The sequence below is a fragment of the Paramisgurnus dabryanus genome, chromosome 9 (genome assembly GCF_030506205.2).
Source record: "Paramisgurnus dabryanus chromosome 9, PD_genome_1.1, whole genome shotgun sequence".
Lineage (NCBI taxonomy): Eukaryota > Metazoa > Chordata > Actinopteri > Cypriniformes > Cobitidae > Paramisgurnus > Paramisgurnus dabryanus.
This window is the reverse complement of record NC_133345.1, coordinates 24,335,442-24,352,509: the sequence shown is the minus strand read 5'-3', so window position 1 is coordinate 24,352,509 and position 17,068 is coordinate 24,335,442. Positions and strand designations below refer to the sequence as shown.

Genomic DNA, 17,068 nt, shown 5'->3' with positions numbered 1-17,068 from the left:
TCCGAAAGCACGGTTTAAAGCTCACGTAACACATGCTGTTTCTGCATTTCTGATGTTAATCTGGAGTAACTATAGAGTAGTATGACATCCTTTATATCGCCGAAGAGTCTTTTTAGTTTAATCAGATTTATAAAAGAAAGATTAGCTTTACCGAATCTTTCCGATAACGTACGAAAAAATTAAGAAGGAGGAGTTATACTGCGGGAGGAGCGAGTACGAGTCATGCAACACTATACAACACTGTTTAACTTATGATTCACTACATGTTCGTGTCATTTATATAATATGCACGCGACTATTTCCAACATAAGACAGAAGTCTTACTTACCGCGTGCAACTCGTCATGACCCGGTTCAGAAAATCCACCGCATCAAACAAACGCAAAACTCCGCTGCTACCCCGGATAATAAACTATATCCATTGTTTTAATAAGGCTGGATTTCATCCAAAAACACACTTCATCTTTCGTGCCATTGTTGAGTTTTGAAATTAGACAAAGCTGAGTGACGTGATAAGATGTTTGCAAGTTCTAGCGTCTCCCGCTGATTGACGGGTGGCCGGGCTTTTCCGGGGTGCCCATATAAAGAAGTGATACGTATAGAAAACCCCTGAAACGTCAGTTGGACCTGTAATTGAAAAAAACTTTCCGAAACTTGTACGAACCCTGGCGAAGTGCATTCGGCACAGAAATACTGTGTAACATGCCCAACTGCTTTTTTGACACTTTGCCTACGTTTAGCATGAGGAAACAACTCTATAACTGTGTTACTAAGTCAGAATGCTTGAAATACCATTGAAACCCCCCCTTTAACACACAGAGCCACACTTAGACACTCCGAACACACATTTTGACGTGACAAGCCACACGAGACTCCGAACACACATTTTAAATTTGCAAGTCTCAGAAGAGAGAAATCACCAGCCGCCACTAATTGGTACCTTAAAGGATAGCTGTACCTAAACTTTTTAAAAGGTACCATCCCAGTGACAACTCTTTTTCTGAGAGTGTGGTAATAACGCAACAATAACTTTGTAAGGAAAGGAAGACAATGATACAAACATATAATAATATTACAAAATGTTTAAAGTTAGATAGATCAGAAATACACTGTACAGTTAACACAGAAAACTCAGAAAAAAATATTTTAAAATGGTCCCTAGCTCTCACTGTGGAAGTACCCTTTAAAAAGGTACTAAATTAAGTCCCATTTAGGTACTGATATGTTTACATTTGGTACGAATATGTACCTATGAGGTACTTATATTCACCCTTTATGCGCAAATGTGTACTTTTTAAAAGGGTACTGCCCAAGTGTCAGCAAGGGACTGTTTTTGGTGAATGTGCATTTAAAGGTTCATTATGGCATTAATAAGTCATTTACCAGAAGTCAAATGTTTATGATGTTCTCTTGTTTTCTATCATTTACCACCGAGGTAAATGATAAAGACTGTCCCAACTACAGAAGTGTTTATGTACATTTCAAATGGTTGGAGACGAATGGTTTTGAGCCAACGGAAACAAATTGTGCCTCTCTAGTTTGTATTGTGATTTAAATGTGAGAGTGGATATCCGAATGTGCTTACGTGGTGTGTGTTTAATTGCTGCTTACAGAGAGCATTTGGTGTTCTGCAGTAGTGGAGTTTGGCAAAGCTGTGCAGAGCTCAGTGGTTGGTTCAAACATTGGCCTCTTTTCCAAAGGAGAACTAATTTAGTGCAGACAGACTTCACAGCCAGCAGTGCCTCACTTCTAACAAGAGCAAGGTGCCTGCAGTGCTCAGATACAAACATGTGCTCTGCTAAAACAGAAATGGAGGTCTTTTAAAACTGCAATAAACGGTAAGGGGTGCATTACAAATACACATAAGTGAGGTCATTGTTACACCCGATTAATCTTTGCATGCATTGCTCATCTTCGCGTGTTTGCGAGATGCACACATAAAGAACATAAAAGTGCACTGTGTGATATAACAACAACAACAAATATGGGTTATTTTTGAGTATAGTCAAAACAGGATCAAGCTGACACATTGCATTGTTGGGTGAAATATAAAATTGTTTGGTTTAATTTAACACAGCTGCTGGGTTTCTCCCTGCTGGGTTGAAAATAACCCAGTGTATATGGCCTAGTGGTAGACACATGGGCTTATCATGCATGCACGAGATGTGGGTTTGCATCCAGTCTGTGCCACATTTCCATGATTTTTAATCTGGTGATGTCGATAATTAAGCACTCATAATCTACAATCTATCCACATCCCAGCACAGTGTCTACTTGTCTTTGTATAAGCCTATTTTATCTCCTCCCCTGGAAATGCTTTTTAGGCAGACTGTAATATTCCCTTTATTGAGTGCGCATCGCCTTTGTTCAGAAATATGAAGGTAAGTCGTGCCTTTGTCTGAGAGAGGCTATGATGAATAACTCCCAGGGCCCGTTTGGGACCCGGCTTACGTGTTAACGCGTGTACGGCTAGACTTTCAGGGGGGCCGCTGCTCTTTTCAATTGATGCTCGCAGCAATAAAGGAGCGAACATTATAATAACCCGGCTGAAAGAGACGTCGGGTTAGCGGCACGACATCACCGCTAGCTACGCGCAGGCAGAGCGCCGTGATCCGGCAGGATTATATGTGGCGTTGGTGTGGCAGGCGCTAAGGGAGAGGGGCTTTTATTATGGAGTGTTTTATTGCTGACGGGGGTAAGACTGGCAGGGGAGGAGATGCAATAAAAGGAAGCTGTAAAATATTGCACCCTGAGCTTCCAGTTGTCCTGTTGCTTGGTGGAAAAATTACAGCACGGTTGTGGGCGAGATAGAGGGAGGGGCGCTTGTGTATCTTGACTATGAGTTTTAATGTGCATATACAAACAAGCGAGGCTATCCGTGCGTGTGTACGCTAGGTGCCTGACAGAAAGGTAGTAGGTGTTAATATTGCAGTTAGGCCTCTGGAATAAAATAACAATCCTGAAATATCTTTACCCGTGGCGTTATGAGATATGTCGCGCCGGCCTGAATCTAATTTCAGTTTCACCTTAGACAGACACACACACATTATGCCCTACTACGTATATGTGTGGATGAGACTGCAGCTGGCATTTTAACACACTGTCACCTCTGTTTTAGGACTTGCCTATAGTTAAGTGACCCAAATATCTTGCATCAATCTGCAGTGTTGGGATGCAAGTGGATCAACCGTGACAAATTAATCAGTCTTACGCTTATGCAGAGTTCATCACAATAATGACTAATTTGCTTGGTGGTTAGTTTAAGGTTCATCATTGGCAGTCATGGCCCTGTCGCACATGCCACCCTAATCCCTTGTGGTGTTTTGGGTGTTATTCTATATAGACTGCTTGGTAGTAATCCACCTAAACCCTACAGTCTCCTTGAATTCATGGACACATGCATGCAATCTATCCATAACCTGATAGTGTGATAATATCTGTGGATCCATGTAAAAGTGTACAGGGTGACCCTCAGACATTTCAGCAGTGTCAATACACCAAACCAAGGCCAAATACCTCCTCAGCTTGTTTCTGAATAACACCACACTAACCCTTATCAACTACTGTATATTCTAACTTTTAGTGACGAGGGCATATAAATGAATAGGTTGAAGTCAGTATATGTTTGGACATGGTGTGTGATAGAGAGCGGCAAACACAGCCTCTCTCCCTGCATCTCTTATTACTGCTGTTTTGGCAGCTGACTGTGGGTAATGGACGCCGAGCTGTCAGGGAAATTTGTAGCTGTCTGCTTTACAGGGGCTCTCCATTCCAATCAGCAGCTGTCAGCCTGGGCCCGGGTGGATATTAATGACGGCCACTAACTGCCTCGCAAATTCTCCACACTATTTGGGAGCTGGCATGAAATAGGGTTGTGCTTTCTCAGTGCGCTGCGGTAGACTAATGGAAAGAGCTCGGATATCTCACTGCACCAGAGACGCAAGCTCCGAATACACCAGCCAACCACGGCCTCTTTCTGAAGGATTAGCAGGCTGAGGTCTCTCTTTAGTGGGTATTTACAGGTGAGTCTTGTTGCCCTCATAATTCTCCCCTTATTAATTGTCATGTACGACACGGTATGTAATGGCTATAATTGGGCGATGATCGTAAATAAAGCTCGGCTGGCTGGGACGTAGGAGGTTGAACTAAAAGAAACGTTCAGGCGGGGCAATAAACGCCAGGCTGACAGAGCAAGCGTGTGTGGGCTGACTAAAGAACATGGAGGACGTTTGGTTTAAAGGGACTTTTGGGAGCAGCTCACCAATAAATCCTTCAGGCCAGAAGGGCAAGGGTGGGCAGAGATAGCAGCTTTCATGGCAGTGTGGGGGAGATTGTGGCTAGGATGGATCAAGTGTTCGATCGTTTATTTCTATTAGACTAAAATATAAACTTGGAAATTAATATGTAACCCTGCTGTGAAATATTAAAAATGAATATTAAAGATAATGAATATGAATATGAATATGAAAAAAATATGAAAATGAATATTAAAGATATAAAGGTTATATTTTCACACAATGTAGGATGATTTTTTAAAGGTCCCGTTCTTTCTGTGTTTTTGAAGCTTTGATTGTGCGCAATATAACATGTGTTCATGTTTCACGTGTAAAAAAAAGAGTTTTTTTTAGACAATTTAATTATCTGTAAAGTGCTGTTTTCACTGTCCTCAAAACGGGCTGATGTCTTCCTTATTCTATGAAGTCCCTCCTTCGGAAATACGTATCGAGTTCTGATTGTGTAGTTTGTTTAGTGTGTTGTGATTCGATAGCAGCTTAGCTTGCCGTTAGCTTAGCTGGCGACTGACGTATTTCTGTGGGCGGAGCTTAGTCAAAAAACTGTTCTAGTGACGTCATTAAAGCAGGAAGTAGAGGGCTGTAGTCCCAACCAGCCGTTCCCCGTAGCCTTTGAAAGGTGAATTCTGTAAAGAAAATATATCGCCTGGCAGTGAACTTTGAGCTTTATCATTTTATAGCAACATTGCACATTAACTAAGGTTTAGAAAATGGGATCAGAAAGAACGTGACCTTTAAAGGGATAGTTCGGCCAAAAATGATATTAAACCCATGATTTACTCACCCCCAAGCTGTCCGAGTTGCATATGTCCATTGTTTTTCAGACAAACACATTTTCGGATATTTAGAAAATGTTTTAGATCTTTCAGTTGATTAAATGTAATGTTACGGGGTCCGCGACCTTCAAGTCCAAAAAAAGTGCGTCCATCCTTCACAAATTAAATCCAAATGGCTCCAGGATGATAAACAAAGGTCTTCTGAGGGTAATCCACGCGGTGTTGTTGTAGAAATATCCATATTTAAAACTTTATTAACGAAAATAAATCCGCCGCCATCTTAGTTGCGTCCGCATTCAGGATGAGAGCTTACGCAGCCTATGGAGGCTACTCTGCTGCTGCTCTGTACCCCCGCCCTCCAAATTTGTCACGTCACTAAGAAAAGTGCGTACACTACGCTAATACTCTCTCCTGAATACAGAGGAGTCTAAGATGGCAGCGCTACCGGAAGGTATTTATTTTCGTTAATAAAGTTTTAAATATGGATATTTCTACAACTATCCCTTTAATAGAAAACATTAAATCCCAAAAATAACTTATTACCAGTGTTTCACATATAACTGCGCAAAGAATCAAACTCCAATGCAGATGAAAGAAAAACAAGATCACAATTAATGATAGTTTTGAATAACTATACATAACAAACCATGTTGCCAGGTGCCAGACTCTTAACCATAGGCACCTGCAGATATCCCCTGTCTGATCTGGTTACTTCCCGGTCATAACACAATTACAAGGGCCTATTGTGTTAGGCTTTGTCTTTTCAGTCATCAGTAATGTCAAGGTGAAAACCTTTATTATCTCTCTGGACCACAAAGGAAAATTACACATCACATCAAAACGCTAACCTGTTTTATCACGCCAAAGCATCTGTTTTGATTGCTTATAGTCTCTCTTAACTGTGTTTTCATAAGGGATTTCTGTTTTCTCTTGATTGACGCTTGTGTTAAGTTCGGTTTTGCTTCATCTTTCATCTCCAGTCTATCAGTCGTCACTCATCTGAGACCTTACGGTGCAATTAAAACTAATGCCAGTGGCGATTACACATTCCTGACCTGTGACAGCCGCTTATTATACACTTACGATGTGTAACAAACCGTTGTCTTAAGATTTATTTTCCAGTCACAGCCAACAGAGATGTGTCTTTCACTTTTCTTATGGTGAACGTAATCCAAATTCATAAAAATATGAAAGGAAATAGAAGTCAGTATTTACTTTCCAGACATCTTTGTGTCACTCCAAAAGTATGCTTGTTATTATGGTGGGTTTTTTGGTACACTTTCAGATAGGGTGACCATTCGTGCCATTTTCCCCAGACCAGGATTTCGGGGTGTCCTCCGGAAGTCGCATTTGTCGACCGCATACGTCATCAAGGTAATTACATTTCAGTTAAAAACATTATAAAATTCAGATTTATTTCTCATACAATCATTGTTGTTTTATTCTTACTTTAAAAATTAGCGGATGCTTTTCTGAAATACAATCTGAAATATTAAAGGTATGGTTTCACATTTTGAAAAATGCTAACGGTAGCCGCCTAGCAATGAAATCACGATCCCACCCTCAAGTCAAATCGCCATCCAAAGTCACGCCTCTTTCAAAACACATGAACACGCACAAATCAGACGTCCACATCTCATGTCTCATTCACCAGTGAGAAAACTTTGCAGTACAAATTGAATAACATTTCCAAAATAACCAATATAAACAATTGGTTTACATCAGAATTAGTTAAAGCACACTTTTGGTTGTGTAGACGTAGTAACTATATCGTTACGCTTATCCGTAAACGAACACAAATTTCATAAGCAACACAACGTTTCATCAAAGTAGAATATCTGAATCCATCTCAGTACAAACATATCGCGTACCTACCTTACCAAAATAAACAGTGCAATGACCCTTTCAGACCCTTTGCCTCCTGCAGCTGTTTTCATCTTGTAGTAAAGCAGTAAAGTTGCAGATGTTAATTTGGGTTTTTGCTCTTTGCTGATCCAGGCAGTTTTTGCTGTTGTTGTTATAAAAGATGTCTTTCGTTTTGTGGCTCCTGTGTAGGTTGTCAATTCAGCAGAAAAGTTTGCCATTCTCGCTGTTTACAGACAGGAGGTGAGTGCACGTGAACGCACCGATGACGTATGGTGTCTGCGTGGACTCGCTGTGCGGTGTGCATTGAAATTACGCTTACGTATGAGGGACAAAAAAGGAAACGTCCGTTCGGACCGAAATCTATGATTGGTTGAAAATTTTTTGGTCCTACGCCTTTCACAGATGACATACATTTCTACAAATACATTTAAACAACTTAACACAGTGATTGCTATCAGAATGTGAGGAGATTTTTAACCAGCATAACTAAAAATGTTTCAGGATCAAATCTCTTTCCCTACCTTTAAACCTCAATGACGTATGCGGTCGACCAATGTGACCTTCAGAGGACACATCGGAAATCTTGGAAAGGACATGTCCAGAGAAAATGGCACGTATGGTCACCCTACTCTCAGAAAAAAAAGGTACAAACAGTGGCGGCCGGTGACTTCTTTTTTCGAGGGCGCACGATGCGAAGTTGGTCACAACATGTATGTAGCCCGTCATGTGTGTCGTTCGTAATTTCAAAATATGTGTTTGGCGCATCGAGTGAACTTGTGTGCATCACATGTCTTGTCAAATTAGTGTTTGCTGCAGACACGTCTAAAGGGTTTAGAATAAAAGAGACGCTCGGTTTGTCAGATACTCGCATGATCTCATGCGTAATCAGAGTTTACTGTTAAGATAGTGTCTTGTGTGTATTTTGTGAATATGAGCGTCTCTTATCATAAACGGTTTTAATGCGTGTGCAGCAGGAACATATTTTGACAAAACACGTGATGCTCATGGTTCACATGACACTCTGAACACATATTTTGAATTTGCGCCCCTCAGATAAGCAGTCACGAGCCGCCACTGGGTATAAAAGTTGTCACTGGGATGGTACCTTTTAAAAAGGTCCTAATATGTGCTGTTTTGTACCAATGTATACCTTTGAGGTACCAATATGCACCTTTAGGTACAAAAGTGTACTTTTTGAAAAAGTACCGCCCCAGTAAGAACTGTTGTACCCTTTTCTGAGAGTCTTTAATACATGCATGTGTAAGTTATTTATATATAGATCATTATTATACACAGTACACACACTTATGAAGTAAAAAAAAAACTTTGATTCAACAAACGATTATTTGCGGTTAGTTGTTGTGCAGCCCTAAAAAAAGTTACAGTATAAAACAAAAGTTAAGTAAATCGTAAGTTAAGTATATTTTTGTAGCTCCAGATTTCACTCATTTCCTGAAATGCACTGATTTTGTACAAAACTCATTGATTTGAAAAGCGTTGTGTCCTTGATTGGCCAGCTAATCTGTACGTTGTGATTGGCCTGAATACTTCTGACGTCAGCCAGAAATGTGACGCTCCTTACCATGTTTGAAAGATTCGGTCACAATGCAATGCTAACAAGAGTTAACTTAAGTCCGAAGTGGGGGAATTATGATAATGTCGGTCTTGTCTACATCACCAATCCCAGGAAGTTAACTATTGCCTACAATCCGTGTGTAGTCCAAGAAAAGAGATTTACGTTGGAAACGATAACTCGCGTCATCGTTTACTTTGAGGTTTGAATCTTTTGCATATCGTTAACATGTACTAATACACACTTACACACCAAAGGAAATGTAAAAACGTGAAACCGACAATAGGTACTCTTTGAAACTTATTTGCAGGTAAGAATGACTGTCAGTTTACTATTAGCAAAAATGAACCCCAGCTGTTACTGGGATGGTACCCTTTTAAAAAGTACATCTTTGTAACTAAAGAGATCATATTAGTACCTCAAAACTACATATTGGTAGCCAATGTATACATATCTGTACCTCAATGGTACATGGCCGGACTTACCATTGGGCTTGAGTGGGCTTGAGCCCAGGGGCCTCGGCCAATAGGGGCCTCCGTGCTTGCTTGCGTTCGTTTGATTTGTTCAGTCGTTTTCATTTTTTTTACAGCCTATTGGTTGGTGCAGAATTGTTTGGTGCTGCATTTAATTCGTTAATATATATATATGTCAGTCATCTTGGTGCTGAATATGACGCGCTGAGTTTACTGCTTTTGAAACCCATAGATGCTAGTACAATAGCGAATACGCGAAATGCGAGTCATGAATGAGCTTTACAGATAATGAGAAAGAGCAACGCGAAAATGAAGCGCTCAGTATGAAAAAGATTACTAGAGTAGGCTATGGTCTTGTAACTCAGTTTTTTTCTTGTTTGTTTGTAATCTTACGTGATACGCCGGTATACGCAGTATATCCACTAGTAATGGTCAAGGATTTCCGTATCCCCATTTAAAAAAGCGTGAGGATACTTAACAGTGTGTGACAAACCTTTGACACTTTCATTCATAAATTGACATCTGAATCACTCACCATTCGCATGCTGCACTTGCTACTTTGGCGGGTTTAACCTCATATACAGTCGGCTATTTGGTGCATTTGACTTCATGCGGCACTGCGCGATCCGATCATCATATGAAATCAAATTATCACGGCGCAAAAGTGATTGTAAAGCAGACGGGTGTTTTCTAGTGGTTCAACAACAGCAAAAAGAATTACATCATAGTACCGCAAGAGCGATTCGAGAAATCACACAGAGAAGTCTGCTTTCTAATCGCTCTCGCGGTACTTTGACATCACCAAGCGGTGTTCGCAGTCTGCAGTTCACGCGACAAACAGTTTCTGTGGAGAAATAAACGAGTGAAGCAGAGCTACGAAACATAACAAAATCCGGAGAGTTAACAACGCACATATGACTATGTCAACATTTAAATCATCAGTCCAGTTTATTACTTCATCTGGAGGTGAGGATTCACTAAATTATGGCCATGTTGTTGTCCTGATGGTTTTTGATATAATCCACTAGCTAGCCTAACTTTCCTGTAGTTTCTCTTTCAGCATGTTTGCTAACAGAATCACAGTTTAAACTTCTGAAAAGTGTTCATTTTTATATCTACGTTCAAGGTTTTAATGTATTACGTTCATATCAGACGCAAAAATTAATTAATGATCATCTTCTCTACTTTGGTTTTTGGTGTCTAATATTACATGATGGTCTTGTCATAATTATTAAATAACATCCTAAAATCTTTACTTTTTCATTCTTAAACACTGCACCCCTTGTACGCTATTTGCAAAAAAATACACTTGTTGATTATGTTTATAACATTATATGGTGTGTAATAAGGTGAATGTTTATCAAGACTATTATTATTTTCTTAAGCTAAGTATTACACAATGATTTTAAATGTTGTTATGGGGTATTTTTTAATGTGCATGATTAATTTGAATGTGTGACAGCCCTAAAAATACATGATTTAATTTTAGACTGGGCTTATGTTCTGCTTTAGAGATATAGGGGCAGTTTCCTAGTAAGGTCTTATCCTAGTCCCAGACTAAAATGCATGTTTGATCTGTCTTAATTTAAACACATCTTGCACTGATATATCTTAACATTGTCTCAAGACGCACACCAGTAATGTTTTTTGTAAGGTTTGTTTGTAAAAACTACTTGAATGCCCTAATAATAACCTATAGCAATAGGCCTAGTGCTGGATTAATCTAAACCCTGTGGGGAAACTTCCCTAAAATATAGTTCTATGATATATTTTTTATTTTAGGTTGTTTACTGTATGTGTGCACTCTCAGAAGATAACTTACACTCTTCAAATAGTACACCTTTGTACCTAAAGAGTGCATGTAATGGGAACAAATGTATATATTTGTACCTAAAGAGTAAATATTAGGACCCATTTAAAGGGTACCATCCTAGTGACAGCTTTTGTACCTTTTGTTCTGAGAGTGTAGGGCCCAAAATTTATTCAAGCCCAGGGGCCTCCACCCTGGTAAGTCCTGCCCTGGGTACATACCTTTTTAAGGGTTACTACTCCAATGACAGCTAGGCACCATTTTTAACCAGTTTTCTGACAGTGTATTTATAGTTTACCAAAGCAGATGGCTGGGTTATTCTCACATATAGTTACAACTCAGTCAGGACCTTAAACAGTAAAGAAATAAGGTAAATAAGGCCACTAATATAAAAAATACAAAAAATAAAGTCTCTAGGCAAATTAGTGGTATCTCTCGATCTACTTCCCCATATATCTAACCAATGTATGGGAAGGTAAACACGCATGAACGCATGTCAGTATTTGCATGCTCTGTTAATAGTAGATGAAACTTTTTTCTGGCACGGGCATAGAGATGAGGGGCGAGATATAAACAAGTGTTTATGAGAGCTACTGAAATGTGGTAAAGCAGGTGAGATGAATTACTTGTGTTTTCACACCAGGCTTATTCGAAGCATAGAGAGGTGAAGCCAGTGAGTCTGGAGGCTCATACGCCCTCTCCATAATGCTACACACACCCAACCCTGTCAAACAAGCACAACATGTAACTGCAGATTCGCACGCACACACACGCACAAAGATACACCGAATGTGGGACTGGACTGATCTCTCAACACAGACTTGCTTGTTGTTTTGGCAACAGATAAGAAAGCAAAGAGAATACACTTGATAACAGACAACGGCTCACAAAGAGAGGTGTCATCATGATGAATTTTAGCATAGTGATTTGGCCTCGACTTCCGACAGCCTCTACTGTTTGTGTGTATACCTGCCTGTCTCTCCGAAACGGCTCATTAAGATCTAACCCACATATGAGACGCATTCCATCACACCTGAAGATGGGCAGCGATGACTTATGAGTTTGTCTGAGTCTTCGGACGGTGGCAAACAGAGGACTAACCGCCCTGGCCCTCAAGCGTGCAGTCGAGCATGACTATATTTAGCAGACATTATTTATTACGGAGCATGCATTCATTTAAAAAAAAAACTTTATAGCCGCACAGATTGTGCAACTTGAGTTAGGAGCCAAAGGGTTGTTAGAAAAGTATTTATTGCTCACCTGAGGCATCAGGTGTGTGAGCGCTTGAAGCCTGCGGTTGAGTTAGAGATCGGCAGAGCCAAGAAAACAAAAAGGAATCATGTGCAGAATGTTGAATCGCTTTGTTATGTGAATAGTTTGGCCTTTTTCCAAGGATGTTTAATCAAGAGGCTAGTTTAAACATAATATCTTGGGAAATAATGAATGAACTGAAAACAGTGGTTGGAATATTTGAGTCAGAGGTCTGTGGGCGTACAACCAGCCTGTAATATAGAGAAGTGGCTATCTGTACATAAAAGGACCAGAGGGAACGAAGGACAGAGCCAATGGGCGTGCGTTGATCTTTTGGCCCTAAGAAACCAGCACTTAGTGACATGAAAAGTACGTGACTGAACAGAACACAGCAACCCAGCTGTGTCACCGCATCATTAGTGAGGTATGTAATCTTAGATCACATCGCCTATCTCTCCAATATGGTCACACCTGTTACCTAGTAAACATAGATACAAAGAGAGTAAAGGAGAAGACACGGAAATCACTTTTTAAGGCTTTATTTGTTCTGAGAGTTTTCTTGCTTATAATGAAGACGCTATACGTGACCTTTAGCGATTTTAACTTGATGGTTATGAAGGAGCAATATGGTTGAATGTTGGGTGCAAATGCAACCGTGATTGTCAGGTGAAAGGCCACAATGTTTTCACAAAGCTGACTGATTTCTCATGCATGACTAAAAAAACACTGATTTAATCTGATCCTCATTCCAGGACGCAATTGTTTTATTGTTTGGAAGCTATGCAGAACCAACCTGACTTCCTGTTAGTTCAGTGCTTTGTGTCATCTTTTCAGTTTATACTTTACGACCGTGGTGTTTTGGTTTGTTTCTACACCACAAGTATTATAATTTTCCTCTCAAAAAAAATGAACGTGTCACCTCAGTTGTTTTATAGCCATTTATCATCCATCTGTGGTGAGGATGATGATGCACGCATACACAAATCCACGCAGCATGCCATTACTTCACACGCATACTTCACACAAAATCCTATTTTATTGGAAGTGAAATTTTTCGCACTTGTATTTAGCCGGTGGATTTTATTTTCCCAACATTTTTGCCAAATCGTGTATCACTTTACACAGGTGAAGTGTGAAAAAGAAAACCCAAAATGCCTCTTTATTGCATGGTGCTTTTTTAATAAATATTAAATCTACACTACCACAATAGCAAGATACTGTTTTTTCACCAGAACAAGATTAAATAGCATAAATATGGAAGAACACTAATGGAAAAATCATTAGGACTCAACAAAAAATATGTTAAGAGATATGCAGTTCTTCACTTTTAACTAAATTTATAGACCGATACTTTAAATTCCCTGTAAAGTCAGATATTAAATGTGTTTTGAGTTTGATACACCACATAAAAATGTGTTATTAACCACCCAACCAAATTTAAATGATGGAAAAATGCCGTATAAATAAAATAAGTTAGAAAAATAGGCAGGATTCTCTGCTCTCAAACGTTGGGGGTGTGTCCCTTTGTCAGTGCTGAAACCACGCCCATTTGTGGGAAAGCTATCTTTCTCAACTTTCAAATACCGCTACAACCTGAATAAATGCTCGTAATTGTGTTAGGGCCAGTGCCATGCGTGGTGGCTTAAGTGTGTCAACGAGCCACCATTTTAGGCCCGCCTACAAAATCCTGAACACGGAAAAGGTAAAAAACTATTTATTGATCTTACTTTGCAATTCAGTACTACATAGTTCACAGTCTTTGTGGCATGTTTCAGCAATACATTTGTAACATTTGTAATGTGTTTAGAAACAATTTTCATCGTTGACTTTACAGGGACTTCAAGAATTTTTCCAGGTTAAAAGTTACAAATTAAAGGGACAATATGCTAATTTTTCAGCTCCCCTAGAGTAAACGTTTGATTTTTACAGTTTTGGAATCCATTCAGCTGATCTCCAGGTCTGGCGGTACCACTTTTAGCATAAGTTAGGTACATCGTGTACTAAGACCAACAGAAAATTAAAAGTTGCAAAAAAAATTTAAGCCGATATGGCTAGGAACTATACTCTTATTCTGGTGTAATAATAATCAAGGACTTTGCTGCCTTAGTTGCAATAACATTAAGCAGTGCCAGAAAATAATCCCCTGCTATTGAAAGTTACCAAGGGGAATATTTTCAGGCGCTGCGTAATATCATTGCGCCTCCTGCAGCCATGTTACGGCAGCAAAGTCCTTGATTATTACGCCAGAATGAGAGTAGGCTATAGTTCCTAGCCATATTGGCCTAGAAAATCCCTATTTTTAATTACACAATTCTTAGTACACATTGTAACTACAAAAGAGTCAAGTTTTAAATTGAACAAATATTGAAACTCTTTGGTTATTTTTTAGCGTGATGCTAATGGTCCAATCTGATTCAATGGATTATGCTAAGCTATGCTAAAAGTGGTACCGCCAGACACGGATATCAGCTGAATGGATTCCAAAACGGTAAAAATCAAATGTTTAACTCTAGGGGAGCTAATTAGCATATTTTCAAAAAAATATGTTTCCCTTTAAGCTCTAGAAGTTAACTTTAAAAATAACCAGTCAAAAACAATGGTCAAAAAAATGAGGAGCTCAGATGCAAAAGCTGTTAAACACCACCTCCCTCAAAAATGAGATAATGTTATTAACCAAATGCTCTTGGCACAAATGCGTTCATCAAATATTTTTGCATCAAATGTGCTTAATCTCAGTCTCCTATATCTCCACAAACAATCAATAATATCAACAGAGGCATTCATAAAATGATGTCAACTCAAAAAATGTTGGGTCTCTTGTTTCTCAAACAACGACACTTCAAACACCTCAAATAGCACTATAATTATTGTATCTTCATGAGAGGAATTTCTGATTTAACAATTGAACTTTAAAAGCAGCAGGCATGAAAAGACAGGGCAGCGAGTGTCGAAGAATGTGCTGAAGATCAGATTAAACAAATTATTTCAGATAGACTGACAGAGAGGAAGTCGGCGAAGTGTAAATCTAAACTCGTTTTTAGTAAAGTTCCATTGCTTTGAAGATTGAGAGAAGCAAATAATTCATAGGTTTGTCCAACCACACCATCTGTTAGCCCACATTCTGTATAGTATACCCTCTCTAAACTGCAAATCAGTTTGCTTACACCACTACTGTCTCCTCACACTTAAATTAGTCCTTTGGATGTTATTGTGCTGTCATAATTCATTGTAATAATTTGTTGAGTTGGCTCGTGTGAGAGCATAGCTTAATTTGTTATTCAGATGCTTTACCACCTGTTTGCAGGCCTGTGATTTTTGGTGGGCTGCCATGCAAGAAAGGCATTTTCGAACACAAAGGGACCTTTCGTCTGCCACAGAGAGCTAGTTATTACCGTCTCAGGATGGGGACCGTTTGAGAGGGATCTGAGAAGTGGCCAAAGCTAACCAGTTAACCAGGATGGAAAGTACTGTAAACATCAGAGACTCACAGCCAAAGCCAGGATGGCTATTAGTGTATGTGGGTAAATTAGAGATCTAAAATAGCACCCATACACAGACCAAACAAGGGAAAGTATGATACAAATGAGCCTTTTTATCATATTTAAAAGAGCCAAGAGCTTTTCATTAAACAGATTGCACATTTGTGCCCATTGTTCCATGTATTGCCATGTATTATGACCAAAAATGGTGTCTATAAATCAGCAAAATATGAGCTGTATGGTACAAAATGCACTATACATTATACTTTTTACACCACGGGCCTGTTAAAAAACTTTATTCTGATTGGTTGAGAGATTTTCCACGGGTGTTGATTTTTTTTGTAAAACGCATACCTAACCTGTCAAATGTCAATGTCTTTGGTAACCGTGTTATAACGGTCCTTTGAATTAATGGAGTGCACACGCGCAGTGTAATGGCATGACGCAAAGTCACCTTGGGTGCACATTATTTTTGAATAATTAAATGGCCCGTCGTCAATTATTCCTTAAAGGGAAGAGTTTGGTTACCAAACGTTTTTTTTTATCTAGTTTTTTGATTGTGCATCCCAATTAATATCAATCAAACTGCGGTGTTGTTTATATTTAAAAAAATGTTTTGACAAATGTTAAAAACGCAGCATGTAAGGAAAGCTGGATTTATTTGAATATACAAAAAAAAAATTAAAGGGGACAGAAATAATAAAAGCTGACAGGTAATAAGACATACATATAAATATATATTACCCAAGGTGGTAATGCGGCACGACGCAAAGCGAAAATTATTTTCGAAAAATGCAATGGCCCGTCGTCAATTATTCCGGTTTGATGGTTATTTTAAGACATTTGTGCGTTAAGTCAGGTGTGCGTTTATTAAAAAATAATGCATACCTGTGGAACATTTCTCAACCAATCAGAATAAAGCATTCAACAGCCCCATGGTATATGTATTTACCACGGGTCTGTTGAATGCTGTATTCTGATTGGCTGAGAAATGTTCCATGGGTATGCAATAATTTCTGATAACCGCACATCTAACTTCAAATGTTTTAAAAATAGGCCCAAGAGCAATGTTTGTGGTAACCGTGGTATAAGAGGAATAATTGACTCCGGTCCTTTAAATTATTTGAAAATAATGCACACCCATGGTGTAACGGCACTCCGCTTCGTTGCATCTTGGGTGTGCATTAATTTCTTAGAATTCAATGGCCCGTCGTCAATTATTATATATATATATATATATATATATATATATATATATATATATATATATATATATATATATTTCCTTTATATATAATTTTGCATGCTGAAGTCATTCTGTTGTGATTTACATATCTGCATAACGTAAAGAACATTTTGTGAAAATATAATGTTAATATCTTTAATATTGACTGAGTAAAAGAAACGTTGATGTCATAATTAGATTATGCGATTTTATCCTGGATTTCACAGACAGAGTCACAATTGGTCTAATTTCTCAGCACAAGAAACCAGTCTGCATGCACAAGCCCTTTGAAAGTTTCAAAGATGTAAGTAATCATACATTTGG

At 38.9% G+C, this 17,068-nt stretch overlaps 1 long non-coding RNA gene across 1 annotated transcript; it reads left to right on the top strand.

Moving 5' to 3' along the window:
- Positions 1-3,761: 3,761 nt before the first annotated feature.
- Positions 3,762-15,879, top strand: LOC135769270 (uncharacterized). Its single transcript, XR_010542399.2, has 3 exons — positions 3,762-4,021; positions 6,353-6,441; positions 15,345-15,879. It is a non-coding gene; the product is annotated as an uncharacterized lncRNA (long non-coding RNA).
- Positions 15,880-17,068: the final 1,189 nt, after the last annotated feature.